Source organism: Marmota marmota, unplaced genomic scaffold (assembly GCF_001458135.2).
Source record: "Marmota marmota marmota unplaced genomic scaffold, marMar, whole genome shotgun sequence".
Classification (NCBI taxonomy): Eukaryota; Metazoa; Chordata; class Mammalia; order Rodentia; family Sciuridae; genus Marmota; species Marmota marmota.
In genome coordinates, this window is record NW_026000211.1 from 22,336,941 (window position 1) to 22,360,360 (window position 23,420).

Consider the following 23,420-nt stretch of genomic DNA (forward strand, 5'->3'; position numbering starts at 1 on the left):
TCATGTATACAAACTTACACTTCTATTCTCTTCTACAAAGAAGCACAAAAAATGAAGATCTAGCAATTTTCGAGTGAAAACTAACAAAATGAAGATCTAAGGACTTTCAAGTGAAAACTAGAATTGATTCAAATATCCAGAGCTCTAGTACATGGCATTCTGTTATCTCAAATTGACTAATCTGTGGTCTTTTAAAACAAATGAATGAACAGCAACAGCAGTAAACTAGCACTCCATCTACATTAGATTACTCCACTGCATTTGGGAATCTTAGAACCAAATGGCTGAAACCACGAGCTCTGGAATAAACAAACTTCAGGATTAATACTATATTGTGATATTAAGATAGAATTTCTTCATCTGTTAAATAGTAACAACAGAACGGCTCCCATTAACTCTGTGTTGTTGGGAGAAGTAAAGGAAAAAGATCATTACAAAAGGCAGCTAATGTGGTTTTATTTGACATATAAGTGAGTTACTATACTTCATGATGGTAAAGGGAGACTGTTCTGAGAGGTAGAGTTGTATTAGAGTGTAGAATGGAAATATATTTGAAAGAAAAGAAGGGATGTTTATTTTAAAGATGAAGTTTGAAGAAATATCAGGAATTAAAAGTTGGAGGAGAATATCCAAGGATGAGGAAACAGAAGCAACACAGAGATAATAAGATGCAATAAAGGGAAGCTGACATTATTGAAGTTGACATAAAGGGAATGAGATATCATCTTGGCAGAGGGGCTGATGAGGGAAAACAAGATGATGGGATGCTTTGAGTATATTTAAAGGAATGAAAACCAACATGTTTAAAATTTGTTTTTCATTTTTATATCTATGTACATATACAGGAAGCTTAGAGAACTTTGAGTAACAAAAACTCAAAGAGAGCTACATCTGGACACATGATTGACAAATGGTGAAAAGATGAAGACAAAGAGATATTCTCTAAAGCAGCAAAATGACTCATTGGGTATGAGGTGTCTTCAAATAAGATTATCAGCTGATTTCTAAACTGAAAACATGGAATTCAAAGGTGATAGTGTGTCATATTCAAAGTGCTAAAAGAGAAAGTAAAGTTAACAACAACAACAACAAAAGTCTATATCTAGGATGGGGGAATGTGGCCCAGAGGTAGAACGTTCACCTAGCATGCATGAGGCACTGGGTTCCATCCTCAGCATCACATAAAAAAGTAAAACAAAGATATTGTGTCTACCTTTAACTAAAAATTAAATATATATTTTTTAAAAGTATATCCAACAAATCTATTTTCCAAAAATGAAAGAGAAAACAACACATTCTCAAATAAATAACAACAACAACAAAAATTAGGAAACTCACTATGGCATATATAATCTACAGGAAATTCTAAAGGCAATATTTAGGCTCAAATGAAGGGACAATAGAAGAAAACATGAATTCACATGAAGAAATAAGGGGTATTATTCAAAATAACATATATGAATTACTATGCACTGAATGGTTGTGTTTTCCTTCACCAAAATGCATATATTGACATTATAACCTTCAGCAGAATGCTATTTGGAGGTGAGGCCTTTGGAAGGTATAAAGTTTATGAAGATGAAGTCTTCATGATGGAGTTAGTATTCGTAATGATTGATTTTGAGCATAAGCTTGAATGGATTAAGGGCTGCCCAGATAGCTGGTAAAAGATTAATTATTTTTAATGCTTTCATAGACATTGAATTTATCTCTCTTCTGCTGAACAAGAAACTTAGGTGGTTTGGCTTTTGTTGAGAATTATTGGGCTGCCCCAGGTGAGGATATTTCCAGAAGAGATTGGCATTTGAATTTATGGACTGAGTAGGGAAGAGTGGCCCACAATGTGGGAGGGCATTATCCAATTGGCTTGGAGTCCAGATGGAATTAGAAGACAAAGAAAGGGTGAATTTTTTTCTTTCTTCCAGAATGCTCTTCTTGTCTGCCCTTGAATGTCTACCGGGAATATAATCTTGGCAATTAATGAAGAGGCAGTAGAAAAAAATGAAGAAAAACAACAAAACCAAAAGTACAAAATTGACAGATTTTTAACTAGAGGAAAAAAGAAGAAATAACTAAGAGATACTATAAGAGACTATCATGAATAACTGTTCTCTTAAAAAATAAATAATATAAGTGAAATGGAAACATTCCTAGAAAGACACAAAATACAAAGTTGACTAAAGAAATAATAGAAAGTCTGAAAAGACCTGTCACAAGAGGTCAAAATAAATAAAAATATTACCTATAGAGCATACTTGAACCCTGATTGCTTTACTAAAATATGTTATTATACATTTAAAAAAATTAAGCAAACTTTCACAAATTCATTGAAAAAAACCAGAAGAGGAAAAACACTTTCAACTTATTTTATGGGATCTGGATATCAAAACAAAACAAAGACATAACAAGAAGAGAAAATTATAAACAAATACCTCTCATGACAGTTAAAGTCAAAAGCCTTAACAAAATACTCACGAAACCTATTGGGCAACATACAAAATAGATTATACACCATTACCTAATGGTTATGATATTAAGAATGAAAAGTTAAACACCCCAAATCAATCCATACAGTACATCATTATCAATCTAGGGTGAAAACCACATAATCATTTTAATACAGCTAGAAAAGCATTTGACGAATCTGTAATAGTTAATGATAAGAACTTTCAAGAAAATAAGAATGGAAGGAAGCTTCCTAATCCCAACAAAAGGCTTTAAAACAAAGATAAGGATACCAGATACTCACAGGGAATATCACATAAAAGCAGGAAAGGCTGCTTGCTAGAGTAGGAACAAGACAGAGGTCTGTTCTCACCTTTCTCTTTAATATCATGCTCATCCATTAGGTCCTAGCCAGGGCAATCAGACAATGAAAGAAAGTAAAAGGTATTCAAAGTGGAAAAGAAAAAGTAAAATTCTCTTTACTTTCAGATGACATGTTCTTCTTTAGAGAAAATCCTGAGAAATTCACAAAGAAATTAGAACCAATAATTAATTCCAACAATGTTGAATAATATAAAATCAATATATAAAATCACTTGGGTTTCCATACTCAGGAATGCACAATCTGAAAATAAAATTAAGAAAACTTATTTATAATAGCATTAAAGAGAACGAAATACTTGGAAATAAACTTAACAAAAATTCAAGATTTATAGACCAAAAAGCAGAAAATATTGTTGAAGAAGTTATAGGAAGCTTAAATAATGGGAAGACTTAACTACTGTTTAGATGGCAATATGGCAATACTCTCCAATTTGATCCACATGTTTAATGCAATCCCTACCAAAATTTTAACTGCCATTAAAAAAAAAAAAACCCTGACAATCTCATTCTAAAGTACATATAAAAATGTGACAATTCCATAGCAGTCAAAATAATATTTAAAAGAAGATCAAAGATGAAAGACTCACACTTTCTGATTCCAAAAATTACTACAAAACTACAATAATCAATAAAGTATGTATGATACAAGTATAGAGAAGTAAATCAATAGACTAGACATGAGTGTCTAGAAATTTGACTTCATAGTTATGATCATTTGATATTAGGATTCCAAGACAATTTAGAGGAGGAAGAATAGCTTTTTCAACAATTGTGTTGGAACAGCTGGATATCCACCTGCAATGAAAGAACTTGGACTCCTACCACATACAGTAGGTAAGAATGAACACAAAAATGGATCAAAACCTAAATGTAAAAGATAAGATTATAGAGCTTTTAGAAAAGAGAACACAGAACTAACTTTTTATAACCTTTAGATAGGCAATGCTTTCTTAGATATAGCACCAAAAGCATGAGAGGTGGGGGGAAACTTAAGTTGGACTTCACCAAAATTAAAAACTTTTGTGTTTCAAAGGAAATATAAGAAACTGAAAAGATAATGCACGCGTGGGAAAAATGCTTACAAATAACATATTTTACATGGCACTTGGGTTCAGAATATACTAAGATCCATTGCAACTTAAGAGTGAAAGGCCAAATTAAAAATAGGAAAAGGATTTGAATATATCTTTCTCTGAGGAAGAAAAGCAAAAAACAAAAAATTCATGAAAAAATGTTTAGCATCATTATACATTAGGTAAATGTAAATCAAAGCCTCAAATAGATGTTAAACCTAGTAAAATGACTAAAGTTAGAAATACACACAGTAGCAAGTGTAGATGAATATATAGAGAAATAGAAATAAGTTACTGGTAGGTTTTAAAATGATGCAACCATTTCAAAGAAAAATTGGCATTTCCTCTAAAGTTATCCATAAAGTTACCATATGGCCCATAATTTGACTCCTAAGTGCTAATCAAAAATAATAAACGCATATGTCCTCTTAATTATTTGCACATCAATGTTTAGAGTTGAATTATGAATAAAAAGAAAAAGGAAAAATCAGTCCAACTGTCCATCAGATGATGAATCTTTAAATTTAAATATGATATATTTGTACAATGGAATTCACTCATAATAAGGAAGGAAGTGTTAATACATACTTCAACATGGATAAATCTTTGAACGATTTGAAAAAGAAAAGGAGCCAGTCACAACACATCATATATTATATTATCCTAGCCAAATAAAATGTCCAGAATAGACAAATATGAAGATATAGATTATTAGTTATAAGAAACAGGAGAGGGAAGAAAGGGGAATGGTTGCTAATGGGTATTGGGTTCATTTTCAGGGTGCTAAATGATTCTGACACTGAATGGGGATGATGAACGTACAATTCTTTGAGTATTGTAAAAGACAACCAATTGTCCACTTTGATATGGCCAGCCCTTATAGTAAATAATGAACTATATATCAATAAAACTTTCATTACAAAAAGTAAAAAGATATAGGCTTAAATGTAAAAGTAAATTATCATAAATGCAAATTCAACTTCATTACCTAAGATTCTTAGAGAAAATAATAAACAATTAAAACTAAGTATTGTCTTCATGGGAATTTTAAATGCTTGTTCCACTTCACTGTATACATTACTGTTTTCATTAAAATGCTTTTGGCATACTGTTTGAATTCATAAAATTTGCCTAATGGAGAGCAGGTGAATATAATTCATAGGTCAAAGTATGAGAGGAGCACAAACTCTTAATATGATGTTCAGGCTTTTCAGAATATCTCTAATTTGTTATAAAAATACATTTATTTTCATGCAAAACGAAATTTATTCCCATTAACATTCTATGGCAAACATGATAAGAAATAAACAATTTGACAAGTTGAAAATCAAAAGAAACCAAAATTACTTTAGGATGAGATGTTCTAAGTGTCTTCACTGGAATAAACAAAACAAAACAAAAAAAAAATGGAATGTGACCATATTAGACTGTCATTTATTTCTCTTTCATAGTAAATTACATGGAGTGTATTTTAAGGATTCCAATTACATTTTTAAAGCTTTAAGAGAAGAGCTTTTCTTTGTTCTGAAGTCCCATTAAAATAGATTGCTGATGTTAATTGATACATTTTAGAGAGTGACAATTTTTTTCTACTAAATTTAAGTGTAGATCTGTGCACATTGAAACAAAAAAAGAATATATGAACTAAAAGTTAAATGATACCAAAATAACATCCATCTTAGACTGACCCATCCTGGTGCTGAATATTGCAAGGGTTCACATAAAGTTTAAAGACAAGAAGAGTAACATCAAACACTTAATAAAATAAACTTCTACAATCATGTTCATGCAAATAAAAGATAAATATTTTAATATACAGTTTGTCAGTGATATATGTTTAAATGTTTTGGTTGATAATACATATATTTTATAAATCATTAAGTATGTAGTAGTATTCTTTCTTCATATTGTATGCTACAAAATACATAATTTATGTTATTACCAAGCATTAAGATCCTAGAAAAAAATAAAAACTTCTAGAATAGTTATTATAAATTGTGATAATCTATATTCATTTGAATTAAAAAAATAAGATATTCTGGAACTGCCAAGTGTTTCTTTTACATGCAATGAGGAATTACCTGATAACCATAATAGAAATTTATTTCAGAATACACAGTGAATAATTAATTGGCCCTTTGGTTAAAGGGAAATTTTAAAAAGTACTTCCATAGTGTGCAACATTTGGAAGTATCCCTGTTCTTCTATAAGTACTTTTTAATCTTCCATTATAAAATCATCTCTACACCTATTTACCTGGCAGAGAAATAACACTTAAAGTTGTCATGAGGTGTTTCAACTTATTAGTGTACCATAAAAATTTACATGAACCATTTAAGATACGTGAATAAGACATATCCACATCTCAAGGAGTTAATTTAAATTTGTTCAAAGAATGTATATGTGTGTGTGTATTAAGATTTATATAGTATCAATTGACTATTAATTAAAGGAGATTTTGTTTTGTTTAGCTGTAGACATAACACATGAGAACTGAGTGTGTGTTATAATTGTATCCATTAGGAAAAAAAAAAAGATTTTGCACAACTCCTACTTCAATTTCTGGAATAGAACTTAGGTATACTATAGAAAACTAGAATGAAAGATTAGTTAAGTTGAATATAATGACATGTAGAAGCAGTATTTTGCATGGTTTAAACTGTTTTTCCAATATAAATTATGCACAGATAGAAGTATATTTTTAACATGGTTTAAAGTAGTTTTTCCAATATAGATCATATACAGAAATGCAAGTAAGAAAAGCTTGCAATCTTGGCCACATGGAGTTATCAATACCACCTCAAGAAAACTCATCTGTCTAGTGACTCTATGGGGGATATTCATTATCTCCTTAACTTTACCAAGGTCTAAAGTATGCCTGAGCTGTGTGATTCCTGAAACCCAGTTCTGTCAGCAGACCTCAATAAAAGGCTCAAGTTAATCACTAATGAGGGTGAGCACACAGAAATGAAACTATTCACATCCTTATAAGCTTTGCTCTTCATCCCTGCAGGAGGACGAATGAAGGAAGAAAATACCCAGCCTAGTAGTGAGTTAACAAATTGAAACAAGTTCCAGGGGGATCACAATGCTAGATGTCTAAATGAATGATCTCCCCCTACACACACACATACACACACACACACACACACACACACACACACACCTTTGTTTTCTCTCTAAAACTAAATTTATCTGAAGAAAAGACATTCATATTTGGTTAAACTTAAGTCTCACAGATTTGGAGACCATCACAGTTCTTTCAGGGGGATTTGCATATGTCTGAGAGGATTCATGGGGTATTAATTTTAAAGCTGAAAAACAAATTCCAATTCCTTAGTGGAAACTTTATAGAAGCCTTAATGAACTAACTATACTTGAGGAGAACTCTCATATGTGTCCTTGATTCATCTGCATTTGATACTCAGTTAACATTGAAGGTAGCAAGGTTTTAACATTTTTTAAAGAACTAAGAAAAACAGAAAAGTATTATATATTATAAAATAAATAATATGAGAATATGACAATTATAATAATTTATTTCTATTCCTAAATTTAAAATGTTTAAATTATTAAAATAGCTTTTGTAGTTTACATATACATTTCTTAGATTTAGCAAATAAAAATATAGGAAACCAGTTAAATTAGATGTTTTAATCTGAAATTCAAATTTAACTGGTGTACTTTTTAATCTGTCAATTACATCAATACAAAAAAAAAATTTATAAAATCTGCCAATTAGATCTGTACCAAAAGCATTTATCAGAAATATTCATGTGTAGTTTTCTATATGACCTTTAGTAATATGGATATGGAATATGAAAATATGAACTTCAGTAAAAAAATATGGGGAAAAAGATTAGAAAGCCTTCCATTAGGTAAAACAATCACCAAGCACATGCTGTCAAATGATCTATTTCACATCTTCCAGGCAGGTTTCAAGCTAAATGAATGCTGATGAATTGCAGCTTTTACACAGTGCTATAAGGCTTATCTCAGTTTTTTGACAGAGCCTGTACATAACAAAGCTCTTAATGGAAGCAGAAATTGTCTTCAATTATACCCAATGTCTAAAGGTGGGTCAGCCTAGCTTTTTAAACTCTTACAATGTCTCTGATTTTTGTCAAGGTTACCAAATTAATAGGACTCCATGAACTTTTGTCCTTACTTAGAAGTTAAAAAGGGAGGAACACACTACATACATTGTGATTTTTTTTTTCAGAGACTTCCCACATTAGATTTGGGGATGAATTTAATTTTGCATAAGAAGGACTCTGAGGAAGAGCAAGACAAGCACTGATCCTGAGGTCCACTACAGGTGTGAGGGTCAAGGAGGTTGTGGTCTCTGGTTTTAGAAATGGAGGGAAACTATTTTCACTTTTTTGTTTTTTAATTCATTCAGGGATCATTATGTAAGCACCTACTATTGTATATTCTAGGGAATGAGGATATTACAGTGACAAAAATAACTATTTCTACCCTCATGAAGTTTATAGTTTTGGGAGACAGGCCATGCACTTGTTATTTTTATTTGGGTAATAATTGTTGTGAAAGACAAAACATTCTTTGTCAGCTATCTACCTACTCTGTTTCTATCTATCATCAATCTTCTTTCTCTCATCTATCTAAATATATCTCTTTTATCCATTAGTTGAGCTCTTTTTTTGTATCTTTTTAGGTTCACTGTGATTAGGAGTAAGGTAGGAAATTAGAATAAGATAGGAAATATATTCCTATACACACTATTGACATTACCAAATATTTTCTATATGAGGATTAAATATAATCAATACATATTTCTCTTTCCATACCATTCCATTCTATGGCAATAGTCATTGTTAAAGGAAGAAATATTATAATTCTGCATATATTAATGGATTCATGATTCTTGAAATTCAAAAATTCCTAGTGGTCAACTAATTTTAATAAAAGTAAGTGAAATGTTTATTGAAATTAATGTAAGACTCTTCTGATATTAACCAGGGTCAAATTCTGATCTTAATTTTATTATGCCTATTATGCTTTCTCAAATTCTTTTTTTTTGGGGGGGGAATCAATACCACATTTAAAATATTTAATATCACATTTTAAAGTACTTATAAACTTTCTTCAATGAGACTAACCTAATAGATGATGAGCTAGTACCATTTGGAAATAAATAATCACCATAAAGAAACATAGTGTGCTTCTGTAAGCCCCATTATTTCTAACATTATTGTGCAATGGCAAAATTTTCTATTTGTGGAATCTTTTAAATACTTTAATTAATTAAAGAAACTAAAAACAAACTCTCCAAATAACTGAGATCTATTTTTATATACTTGATTTTGAATTTTGAAGGAGTGAATAATTTGTATTTTTTTAGGCATGAACAAAAAAGTGAATATTGATAATGATTCAACCCACAGTGTAACAAATCATGAATATGATGCCTCCCTTCCTCAAAAAGCTCATTGACAGGTAGTGGGATCAGATATAAATTGAAGCCAGGTAATCTGACAATTGCAATGATATTGATTTAAGTTGTCATGATAGTAAAAAATGATTTCAGAAAGAGGGTCAACAATTGTTATGGATTCTGGCTCTAGTTGCTGTCTAAGCATTTTACAAGTATTCACTTTAAGAATCATAACCACCCTGTGGAATGCTATTTGCATTATTATTGTTATTATTGTTTAGGGAAAAATGAATCAGAAGGAATTTGTTTTAAAGAACTTGTTCAAGGTCACCCAGCAAGTGACATAACCTGAAATGCTAGTGTTCAGGGACAATGAGCTGAATATTTTATTCCTTCAGGAGACTTAAAGCAATTCTTTTGATTTATTTTTAATCTGAAAGATAAAATTATATAATTTATTGGGTACAATGTACGGTTTTGAGACACACACACACACACACACACACATACATTGTGGAATGGTTAAATCCAAAGAAGAATGAGAGGAAAGGCAAGTACAGATAAGACCGAAGGATGAAAGCCATGCGGAAGAAAGCAGAGAAGTCCTGTATTATTACTAAACTAAATAAGTTGACTTCATTTAGCTAATAACATTATTTATTTAATTAAAGTGGATTATGTATTACTTATACTGTTAAATTAATTATTAAATTCTTACATGAAGAGCCTATTAGGTTCCATAATTAAGTCATTTTTAAAAATGCTCATTTTAAAGCTTCCTACCAATATGGTGCAGCCAGTCATAGGCAGAAAAAAAAAAAGAAATGAATATATTTTAAGACAGTGTTTTATAATCAAAGTGTGAAATCTATACTCAGAATTGTTGGAGCTAGTACTAGATGGCTATTTAGTTCAATTCTTCGTTTTTATAGCAAGAAAAATAAAGACCAAATTTTATTGAATGCTTGCATTGCATCAAACTCAATTCTAATTGTTTTATGTGAAGAATTTCAGTTTCCTAAGGAATGTATGGGAAGCAAGATTAAAAACTTATCCATGGTCCCACAACTAGTAAAGGTAAAGCCAGGGTTCTAACCTAGGTTGATGCTCAAAATAGCTTGTTTAACCACCATCACTCACTGCAGATGATGAAAGAGAGTCATGTGACATGTCTATTTGTTTGTTAGAGTGAAAACAACTCCAAGGGTCTCTTCCTCAAACACCATGTCCCATTTTATGCCCCTCTAACTCACTAATGAAAGAAGAGAAAATGCAGGTATTATGCACCATGCACTGTCTTGGAAAAAAAAAATTATTATCCTAGGTGCAATTATTAGTCCAAGTGTAGAACCAGAATCCATAAGCATTTCTGAATCTTAGCAGGTAAGAACATTAATGGAGGTACTGTAGAAGCTGTTTTGATGTACATATTGGACATTAGTTCCCCTGTAGATCTTTCTTTGTCCTAAAATGGAAAGTACATTTAAAAATTTGAAAAGGTTTTGTGCTGTCTTTGTTCCCAGTGCTAATTTTTAATTTCTCAGAAGAGGGCCTTCACTGTGTTAGGTAGCAGTTAGATATGAACATTGGGTCGGGAGTTAAAGAAAATACTTAGTACAGAGAAAATCAGTAAATGAAGAGCCCTGCTTTAGTGGCGTCTGAAGATGGGACAAGATTCCTATTTTAGGACCCTTGCCTGATCTCAGCTCTGTAAACTATTCCTCTTACAACAAGCAGAAGATAGATAAATTTAGGGGAATACAAAGCATTATGTTCAAAGGGGCCTAATTGCTCAGACATCTTAAGCAAGACCCTGAACCACCAACACCAGAGATTCCCAGACCTAGAGGATGACTAAAGATGGAGTCCATTGTGACTGTAAAATCAGTGACAATTAGGACCTGTCAGCCAAGCCAAGATGACCAAGAGTTGCCCTTAGGTTGTTAGCTAATGTGGTCCATCAGTCCAGAGCAAGGATGGTGATGCTAGGGCAGGATCTCTCTCTGACCCCAATAAAACCTGGGACTCAAAGAAATAAATTGTCATCCTCCCTTTGAGAGGACCTACCCTCTTCCTTGAGGATGTCTTTTTCCCCTATTTATTTTCCTTTGAGTAAACTTAGCTACATTTTTTTACTAAGTAATTTGTCTTCTTGAAATCCTTTCATGCAAGAACACAGAATACAAGAGTCCAGAACATCAGACAATCTTTGGCGATATCTTATCTCTGTTATCAACTTTACCAATAATCATTAGAAACCCTCATGACTTACAATGGTGAGGGCAGTGAGTTTACCGTTCAATATTAACTATTTTATAGTATAAATTAAGAGTTTCCCTAAAATTAACAAAATGGATTATCTCTTGAACTCTGAAATAAAGGCAAGTTTTAGATAAAGTAGCTAACGTTTCTAAAACTTGAAACATGTGCTTGCCATTATACATTTATCTGCTGTAGTCTTTTTCACACTATTCTTTCACTATCAGATATTAACATATTAAGCTGAGAAAAGTGTGCTTCCTTTACTCTTTTTCATCATAAGGAGAGGTGAAGAAAGCAAATTAGGTGGCAGGCTGAAGAAAGTCAATGCAAAGTCTATGCAGGACCTGCATGTGATTGCTGCTAGCCCACAAGCTGTTCCTGTCGTCCATAGCTGGACTTGAGCTGCACTATTTCACCTATTAAACTTGCCTTCTTCCATATAATGGTTTCATATAATTGAGTTTCATCTTAACTGAAAGTACTCATTGGTATTCTCTTTCGAATTTTACCTACTAACATTATATTAAAATTTCTAATAAAAGCAGTATGACAAACAGTTCCAAAGTAGAGTAAGTCAAGACAATGGTCTTACTCTTTTTAGTTCCCTTCTTTTCCTGTCCTCATCTGGACTACATCATTATTCCCTTGTGCTTAGTGATTCGAGTTTAGGAATCAACCACTAGGTCCCTGGTCCCTAGTACATGTGGCTTTATCACAATTGAACAATAATGCCATTCATGTAGAGGAGCAAGTCATTTGTACCCTAGAAATTTAAAAAGAGTTAGCAGGGACTCCTTTTTCAATTTTAATGTAAATATAGAATTACATGACATTTTCAAAATTTATCATGACACTATAGATGAAAGTACTTTCCTAGGTACCATATGCCTCAGAAGCATCACAAGGTAGTAATCATAAAGTAGACTTACTTATTAGTACTACAGGCACTGTGAGAAAACATACTCAGAAGAGTGTGTACAGTATTCTAAGCAAGCTTATAGCCTTTGGTATTTCCATGTGAGATTACCATTTGCTACTTAGAAGTTGCAGATATTTAAATACACATTCTCTGGATTATACATCTCTGACCCTTTGCTGTTCAGCGTGATTTCTTATTTTTTTCAGTTAGGAACACATAAGGTTTTATAAAATAACCATGTCACGTATGGTCTTAGGTAAGACAGCAAGTCTTTCATGCTGTCACTGTAAGAGGGTTCAAGGAGGCAGAGGAAACCTCTGTTTGGACTTTCCAAACTCTTGATCCATCACAGAAGAGAATTTAAGGAGGTGTCATATTATGGCAAAGAGTATTAGATAAAGATATGCATTCTCAAAGCAGAATGCAGACTATTTGGAGAGTGAGAAGCAATTTTGGAAGTCTCAGGCTCTTCTTTTAAAGGGAACATTGTGATGGGTGGGCATCAAAGGTATGTGGAAATGATATGAGGCTGGTGTCACAGAGTGTTTATGGTGGTCTTTTCTTTTCCAAGATCTTCAGATTGACACAGTCTCTTCCATCTAATGTGCCAATATTATAGGTTTTTAAAAGTATATCTCCCTTTGCTTTATCTAATGTGAAATTTATGTTTTAATCTAAGCCACATTGTGTATGAGCATTAAAACAAGGCAATTTTCATAAATGAGTGAACTTATGGCAACTTTAAGATTTATAGAATTCTCAAGACTTTGGGGAAACCGAAAAAGAAAGATAAATTGAGTCTCAAAAGAGAAGAGCCCCTGAGTTACTGAAATATAGAAAATGCATATGAAATTTTGAAATTTAGAACAAGCATGTTTGAGCAACCCAGCCTATGTTCATAGCCCTTGTCCTTGGCACATAGCCTTGACCCCAAGTCCTTGCCTGAAAAAGTAACATGAGATCAATGGGCAAGGGCTAGAAAAGCTGGTCTAAAATTGGGTTAACTTGCCCTGGCTCCACCTCTAGTCCTGCCCTTAACTCTGGCGTATAAATGTTATTACCCTTTACCAAGAAGTTGCTGTTTCTCTTGAGTGTGTATTTCACACTTTACCCCACTTGAATGTGTATCTACTTTCTTAAATAAGTTACCTGTTTCTCTGACTGGCACATCCTGAAGTTCTTTTCTGGAACATACGCAAAAGAAACCATTTATCTTTCCTAAGTCAAATCCCCCCACTCCCTGCCACAGATGATGGAGCCTTCAGATTTACAACTACAGTCTCCTTTTCCCCTTTTTATTTCCCGTTTCCTATCTTTTATTTATTTCTTTTTCTATTCTTCCTTGATGCCACTGGGGTCTCTTCAGAGTTTCATTCTGATGTCTAAGGGATCTGGGGTTAGAAAAAATACACCAGACCATTGTTAGCCAAAATGGTATGTTGAGGGACTCCCAGCAGCTAGTATAGCACTGTGAGTTAGGTTGCTAGGGAAGCTTTTGGTCTTAGCTTGGAGTCTGTTACAGTGGAAGCTCTTTTCTCTGTGTATGTCTCACTTTTATGAAAAAGTGGGATTCACCCTAACTCTGTGGTATACAGATAAGCTACTTAGGGCCATGCAATCCAGGGGAACCTGGCCTAGGAAAGCTACATCTGCTGTCCCTGGGATCCATGTGGCAGTTTGATGGGATATTATATTTTAAGGTCTCTGCTGTTGGGTGAGATGCCCTGGTTCTAAGGAAACGTGAGCTTGAAAACCATACCTCCTGCTGGGGACAAAGTTTGACTAAAATTTAACAAACCTGAGAAGGGAAACAAACAAATAAATGGGCCTGAATTCATAACTTGTTCTCTAAAGCATAGGCTCTAAACTACTCACTACATTGCTACCCAGGACATAGGTCTAAATTTTTATAAAATACTCAGGACTAAAGAGAATCAATTGCTTAAATCTTTATTTCAAACCTCAAATGTGTCTCTATTAAGCTGGAAGTGAAAATAATATATGTGAAAGCCAAAATTATAAGACACAGAGCTAGGTTTTATTCAAGATATAAAATTAAATTCGATTTTCTCATGGCTTTTCAGTTGCTAGCATTTAGCAGTCTTTTACAAAGCTGTGACATTAAGGTCAAGGTTTTCTGAGCCACTAGCAGTTGACAAGTAAATGAAAACAATAAAAATAATAAACTCAACACAAACTTCTTCTGCATTTTATGAGGGAAATAAAGTTTGAAAAAATAAAGGATATCCATCTAATTTGTATTTACTCCAAGGCTAGGTATTTGCTGGGACATTCTACTCACCTCTACTCCCAGCTCAATCCTCTGGCCCCAAATAGCCCTCATCTTCTGGACACATCTGCACCAGGAGAGTCTGGGGAGTTCTCAGCAATGTCTTGGTTTGGGTAAAGTGAATCAGCCTTTTTAGGATACCTAACTCTTTATCCAGTATAAAGACAGAATCAGATGACCAACAAAAGTCCAGCCCCAAGTCCATTCATGTGCTTCAATCAAGTCTACTTTATGTCAGTGAAGCAGCAGAAAACATGTTTAAGTCTGTTTTATAACCCATTTAATTACTCTGAGAGCCTTTCAGACTGCTGGAAACATTATTTCCACCCGGAGGAAGTTTCTGATTGGCCCCCTGCAGCCCTGGAAGGCCACAGTGGGTACTAGAATTTTCATGTTCAAGTCATTCTCATTCTCATGATTCCCCTATTCCAATACTTGTGTATATACACAGTGAAATTAGTTTCTATTATTGTCATGATCCTAAGGCAAAAATGGATAATAAATTAGATCCAATTATCTAGAGTGTCTATATGATTGTAGTACAGTTTTATTAAATTAAAGATAGCTATTGGAATTGTTCCAGTTTCTCAGAAATTAAATGCCCAAGAAAACGACAGAGAAGAGGAACATATCTTGCATATCTAAGCAGAAGACTATACATTTTAATTTAGGCTAACATTTATCTCAGGATATAAAATTGACCCAATGTGTGATCTAGGACTTTTCCTTTGTGAGTCTCTACTCATCTATAAAACATTACAAGTATATCACATCATCTACAAATTCCGGATCCCAAAGATCATTCTCCTATGGGATTGTTCCTCAGTTATCATAAAATATTTAATTATTTTTAGGAGAATTTTGTTAAAATATATTTCATAAAAATCAATTAATTAATTCAATGTTCAAAATTTGGCAATTTATCAAAAAATATCCAATACGGAGAGATCAATAATTTTCCAAGTACATGCTGTATTTTAGGATAAAGGAGGAAATGTTTATAATGACTTTTATTTTTTGCATTGTGTCAATGCAATAATTTTTTTAAAAAATTAAGAGCATATGGGTATTTAGACATCAAAAGAGCTGTTTGAAATACTGGATACTGTATTATTAAAGCTCACGAGCTGAGGTTTGCTGACAGGAGGAATAATCATAAAACATAACCTTTTATTTCATCAGAGGAAGTTATGCCTGCCCAAGATCTTAAGCCCAACATCCATAAAATGGTTTCACACAAGTGACATCCTATTCAAAACAGCTGTCTGCAAAGAAAATCAATGGGATTTAATCTGCCATAAAATGAATTGCACGATTTATTTTTCTTGAGGAAGTCATGCCTCTGTGACATTGGTGAGTTGTAACAGTTTTGCTTTTTTTTTTAAAAAAAAAATCATTTCCTTCTTTGCCATATTAATTCAAACATGTAGAATTTTACTCCAGAAAAAGCAATAGAAAGCCAGATCTGCTTATCCACCATCTGACATCTTTCTGCATCTCTACAAGTATCAGTTTAAAACATGAGCTCAGGATAAATTTTTGATCCAAAGATAGACAAATTTTAAGTTGCTTTGTTTTAAGTTTGAAATATGTGGAATTGTCAAAGTCAGCCATTAACATCCTAGAAAAGACAGAATCTCATACAATTCAAACCAATAATTAAGAAGACAACAGAACTACAAAAGAAAAAAATTCTATTTTGAAAAATAAGATATGATTTATTATCTCTTCAAAATTAAATGTATAAAGAACAACTTAAAAGCTATCCATAAGGCAAATTAATATTTACAATCTCTCCCAGTTATCTAACATAAGAAATTTTTTTCCATATGGACATTATAAAAACAACAGATTGATGAGATACTTTATTTCATTATTTTAAATACACATAATGCTTTTTCAATGATGAAGGAAAAGAAAACAATAATAAAATTTTTAACTGTGGAGTTGGCTCTAATAGTCTAGGTGATATCTAACATGCAATCTAAAATATGCTAGAAAATGAAACTTAAGCTGTGTCTTTTCATTGAATTACTTCACTCTCTCCCATATTTTTCAGAATGCTTATATTTATGTTCAAAAGTAGCCTAGATATAGCCTATTATGCTAACATTTTCAGTTTTTGTTAAAACTAGCTTTATAAAAATATGTCAGTTCACATAGCAGTTTCACCAAATATATCTATGTGAGTTAAATATAAATCCTAAAATTAACTAAAACTGGAAATCATTTTTGGCTCATTAAGACATATAATTACTTTCCTTTAGACTACAATATAATATTAGCACTGAACATTTTCAGTGTTCTGGCATTATAAAGGCAAATCCATAAAACAATTCATTAAGAAAAACATACATTTATAATGACTCAAGACCTTTTATCCTATCTTCAAAATGCACGCCTAGTTAAAATAAGTTTTCTCTAAAATATATAAAGTATGTAGTAGTATCATGAAAATATAAATGTGTGTATAATGCTCAGTAATATTCCTGAAAATATAAGGAAGTTCACATTTTTACTTTAGAAGGAAAAAGGAGACAATAAAATGTTACTCTAAATATGAAGTCAATGGTAAGGCTCAACAAGGATTATTGTAGGGCTCATTATTTTTGTTAGACACATTTATTGTTTTGTACTGGGGATTGAACTCAGGGTGCTTTACCATACCCATAGTCATTTTACTTTTTAAATTTTGAGACAGTGTCTCATTAAGTTGCTGTGTGTCTCACTATGTTGCTGAGGCTGGCCTTGAATATAAAATCCTCCTGCCTCAGCCTTTATAGTTGCTAGGATCACAGGTTTGTGCCACTGTGCCCAAAAATGCATTTCATTTTATGTGGACATTTATATCATATGAGACTGGATTGTTAATTTAAAAGAATGAGGGAAAGAAACTCCCTAAGAGCTTCTCTTCTGACTCTCATTCTACTGAAGAACAGATTTTGTCACTGATGGGCGATATACATATTTTATTGATGCCAAAATAATTTTTATGAGTTGATTTTATATTTGTAACTTCCAAAATTTTTCCTCCTGTAAAAATTATAGACTCATTTCCTTCTGAACTTGAGAGCCCCTTACTATTTTACATTTGTATTTATGACCATAGAAAACAATGCCCTCATGTTTTAGATCCCCTACAACCATGAATGTAAAGTAATTGTTTCTTTGGAGCTGGTTTATTAAAACCATCCATACATTTAACAATTGTGGAACATGATCTACAAACAACATCTGAAATCAGAATAGCTTTTTTTTTTTTTCAATTCTTTGGCAGATGATGCTGAATTTCTGAACAGAAAAGTATGAAGTTATATTTTATAATATTTGCTTAGTTTCTGCTAATTATTAGCATTGAGCTTGATATTGTATTTTGCTTTCAAAATACAATTATCTTCACAATCTTAAGTATGAATATTAAATCTAAACAATTCCAAGAGTGACCAACTCTCCATAAATCTGAGCCATAAAAATTGCTTGTCTCATGGTCTAGTGAAGTATCAGATGCAATACCAGCACTAAAACATTTTTGTCGACTGTCATCTCAGAATCTTTATATGCACTTTAGTGTTAGTATTTTATCATATAAAATAGAAATGTACTATCATTCTTCATCTATTTTACAACCTTTTCACACTGATGATATCTTCCAACTTTGAACAGTTGTAAAACTTGTGCTAACTGATTTGTCTGCATATGGAAACTTTCCTTAATGTACACTTGGTATAAAATAGAAATAGAAGTTCAGGACTCATTATTATCATTTGTGAAATCATTTAAAAATATTCCGACTATTTCAGAGATTTATAAAAACTTTCAACCATGTGAAAAGCCTATGACTTTTTTATAGTAATATTGATCTTGTAGAAATTGCTTTGCTGTTGCTTTGTAGAAATTACATACACATCTATAGTATCTCTCTATATATAATATTGCACATATATGTAGATTTTTAACAAATATGTAAATATGCATACATTTTATATATAGAAAAAGATATATGCATATAGCTTTTTCTCTTTCTGAGCTAGGCTTACAAAAGTATTGACTGATTCAAAAACTAGTTAAAATTTTGGAAGATGTTATTTATATAACAAATAAGAAAAAGTGGCAAGGAAAAGGGCAATACCATTTAATCTGAAATTAAACATAAAATGCTATAATATGCATCCATATGAAAGCAAAGAAAATGTCTACAAATATGAGAAAGTGTCACATAAAATAGTAGAGAGGTCCTTTATAAACTCACAAATTCAATGTTAATTATGTATTAAACAGTATGAATAAATAAGAAAATTTATTTCTTAAGAACTTGAAGTTATGCTATTTATGCATCCATATTACCATTTAGCTTCAACCTCAATTTTTAAACACATAGTAGTTTTTTACATTTTAATTCGTGTAAAAACAGACTTTCCTGAAATGAAGATTCTAATTTATCTGAGTGAATCCTGAGGCCTTGTATTGCTAAGCAGGTTCAGGATGAGGAAGAGGCTGCTGGTCCATAGACCACATTTTGAGAAGTGAGACTCTCAAGAGTCTTAAAACTTGGTGGCATTGACACCTTGGGAGGGTAGTTCAAGCCACTGGCTTTTCCCTCCAACTAGCACAGGGAGAGGAACAGATCATTGTGAAAATCAAAATTCAAATGTTCAACTTGGTTTGCTGCTGTTGTTCTTGTTTTTGAACCCAAAAGTTTGAAACAAGCATAAATGAGTGTGTGCATGTGTCCCAGCATTTGTGTGTGTGCGTGCCTCGGTGTGGAGTTGAACCTCCATATGTGCATTACTGTAAGGGAAGTGTGTCAGCTACTCTCCTGTGAGGATCCTCAATTTGGACCTGCATTCATCTAAGCATACAAAGTTTAGAGAATTGTCAGGTTCAAATATGCCCTATCTCTGAGGTTAAGCCTTAGCTTATTTCACACATTTCAACAGTTTCCATGTGGATGCTGTTAAGGTTGCCTGGAATTTGGAGATAAGCCCAGGATTAGTCCTGCTTTAAAATCATCATGAAGCTGTGTTATAGGCCTCAAGTTAAGTTGTTAAATATATTTCTTAGAGCTTACTGGAAAAAAAAAAAAAGTCCCACAGTAACTTACTTTGGTAAGCTTCAAACACCTAAAAGGGAGTGGCTATTGAAAACTTACCTGCAGGTCTGTAGTTCATATTTTTATAGATGGCAGGCTTATTTTCTGAGGCTGAAACAATATGTTGTTTACCAAGTTTTCTTTATGAAAAATATCCAAATTGAAAACCACTGGATGAGATATTGACTTTAAGAAGAAAAAACTTTGGGGAACTATGTCAATATTCTTAAGGCAGAATTTCAAAAATGTCACCATAATAATTCAGAATTATTGTACATATATAAAATATTTTAGTCTTTTTCTTTATTACAGAATTTTCTAATTACTAAAACACTTAGGTTTGTCAGAAAGAGGGATTCTGAATGATTATACTTGTGCTAAGAGCATGGCTAAACAATTGGCTTTCCTATTATGTTGTGTGTAGCTACTCTGTTTACTTGGAGGACAGGAAATACAAGGCAGAAATATTTCATTAAGGATCATCAAAATTGTATTGCCTTTGGCAAAACAATATTGCCTAGTATCTGGCAGAGGTATAATGCAAGGTGTTAAAATGCATGCTGAACAGAACTGGGATTGCAATGTATTTCTGAAAATAAACTCAAAATGTAACACTTTAGAAATAATTTTTTTTAAAAAAAGTCAAATAAACTCAAAGTGTAACACTTCAGAAATAATTTTTTTAAAACAAAAGTCAACAGAATCCTTAGATCTTCTTTTACTCTAAATTTGTCTAGGCTATTTAATCTGATTTTTAAAGAGTTGGTAAATAGAACATTATGCATTACAAAGTTGTGATTTCTGGCATTATCCAAGGGGGAAAAAAGGCACAAGTAAATTATCACTTGACAGCATTGTTATATAGATATATCAGAATTTAAAAAAAAGAGTAGAAAGAGTTTCTCTGTCTTAGAAACCCTGTAAATAATAGGTGCCCTAGGTTAGGTACTCCGGTGGTAGTGAAAATAATCCTGAGAATGATTCTGCTATGATTGATCTCTTTTAGGATTAGATTCTTAGAATTTTTTTTTATTGGTTGTTCAAAACATTACAAAGCTCATGACATATCATCTTTCATACATTTGATTCAAGTGAGTTATGAACTCCCATTTTTACCCCAAATACAAATTGCAGAATCACATCAGTTACATATTCACATTTTTACATAATGCCATATTAGTGACTGTTGTATTCTGAGGGAAGATGGGAGGGGAGGGGGGATAGTAGGGGATAGGAAAGGCAGCAGAATACAACAGATTCTTAGAATTTTATTTTATTTCAATAATTGTAAACCATATTGGTCATTTTTTTACATTAAAGCAGTCCTAATTTCTCTAATATATATTCAATTACCCTGATTAGTCTTCACATCTCCTTTATATTTTTGTTGTTGTTCTTTTCAGGTATACATGACAGTAGAGTGTGTTTGACATATTACACATACAAGGAGTATAATTTTATTCTAATCAAGATCCCATCCCTGGGGTTGTCCATGATGTGAGTTTCACTGGTAATGTATTTATATATGAACATAGGAAAGTTATGTTTCGATTCATTTTACTCACATGTTCTTTAAATGATGTATTTCTGGAGAAAGGTAGGTAGGTAGATTTGATGAAACCAAGAAAATCTCCTCAAAAAGTATAGTGATTCTTTATATCATAGTAATAGGGGAGTATTTAGTGGTGGAAATCAATAGATGAGAGTGTTACTCTCCTGCATGGTGTACAATGCCCTTGGTTTTATGACAATGCTTCATTATTACTTCTCTATTAGGAGTCACTCTTTTTCTCCCCATTTTGATAAAAAGCCCAAGACTGTGAGAAGTTACTTGACCCAATGTTACATGGTGAATAGTAGGTATTGAGACTGTGATACATGTTAATTATGTTAATTCTTTGTATTTTCCCAAAATTCAGCAAGCAGCAGTGGTGCTCCTTAGGTCCACACAAGCTCTAAGGTATACCAACTACTTTTATGAGATGAGATCTTATCATCCAAATGAAAATTAGGAAGGAGGCTCTTTCCCACTTTACATAAGATTACAATGTATGCTAAAAGATTATTGAAGTGTTTTTGTACCTTCTTTAAAAAATTACATTTGAATATAAAATAATACGGTCAACTTGATGGTTAGTTGGAATAAAGTATATAAATTAAAGCTATACCAAAGCATTTAAATAGTGATTAACCTTAAAATTTTTCAAAAGGAAAGTAAAAAAAAAAAATCACCATTACTGTCCCAAATAATCCTTTTTCTGATGTTCTTCTTCACTAATGTTAATTACATTGACAGTCTACTTACTTCTCAGGTAATATTACCTGACAAACAATGGTTCATCTAAGTTGCTACTATATCAAAAAGAATTGTGATCTGAGGCCATGAAAATGCAGGTGCCATACTTTTTCCTTCGTGAACTTTCAATTGAAAAATCCCTCTGAGAAATACTCAGCAAAAAATGCTTTACAAACCACAATTTTCTGCTACCAAGTGTTTGTTAGTGTACAGTCCCAAGTCAAAATTCTTCTGTAATAAAGAGTTTACCAAAACAAAGTTTATTACGCAGAGAATTATCCAAAGACACACTGATTTATACCTCCTGGTACCAATCATGGTGGATGATCTGCAGCCTAAGATCTTCATTCTTCTTCTCACTTTTAAACAAAGAGTTTTAGCTTGTTCACACATTGTGTTTTTTTTTTTAGTTAATTTAGTAATGGCTGCTTTGAAAGATGTAGCTTTAAATACAAACAAACGAAGAGAATGTGCTATTTAAATTGGTATTTGAAACCTCTAAAAAATTCTATTTGGGATACTGGCTCTTACTCTAAGCTGCACAAGGCAAAATCCTCCTTAAAACTAAGCCCTAAGGACCAGGTTGGTAGTTTACACTCTAACATAATAATGGTAAACAACCTCATTTTTGTCATGTAAATTTGATAGGTAACCCCTGGTACTCTGTTAAAGATGCTTCAGTATCAACACACTAAGCAGTCCAGCTTTTACAGAGATTTTGAATAACATGAAAAAATAATGCTTTATTGCAAATGAAATTTCTATAACTTTAATTAGCCCATGTGCTTTTAAGATGTATACTCTTCTGAGGCATAAGGACAATATTCAAACAAAATATTTTTTGTCATTCTCACAGATGTAGAGTTAAGCAAATTCTTTTATTCAATGAACTATAAATAGAAAATTATACTCACAAATAGTTGAAAATCATTAGAAAGACTTCCTCCTCTCTCCTCACACAAGCCAAGAAATAGGGACTTTATTGCCCCTGTTTAGACCAAATAGGATTTGTGAAGTCCTACCATTAGGAAAGTTTCTATAATTTTATTCCTTCATGTTATAAATAAAATTGTATGTTATGAAAATATTAAAACTTATGTCAAATTTTCTAATATACTTTTATACCAGATCACTTTGTTATTGTTCAGATACAATGACATGATAAAATAATTAGACTTACCAAGTGAAAATAGGTGTTTGTGTCTCTTATAATTTCTAGTACTTATGAAATAACATGAGCACAGCTTGGAGAATGTGTCATACT

At 32.3% G+C, this 23,420-nt stretch overlaps 1 protein-coding gene across 2 annotated transcripts in view; it reads right to left on the minus strand.

Annotated features, from left to right (window-relative positions):
* Galntl6 (polypeptide N-acetylgalactosaminyltransferase like 6) overlaps positions 1–23,420 on the minus strand; it is a 1,051,497-nt gene that overhangs the window by 554,305 nt on the left and 473,772 nt on the right. The gene's annotated exons all lie outside the window — the stretch shown is intronic.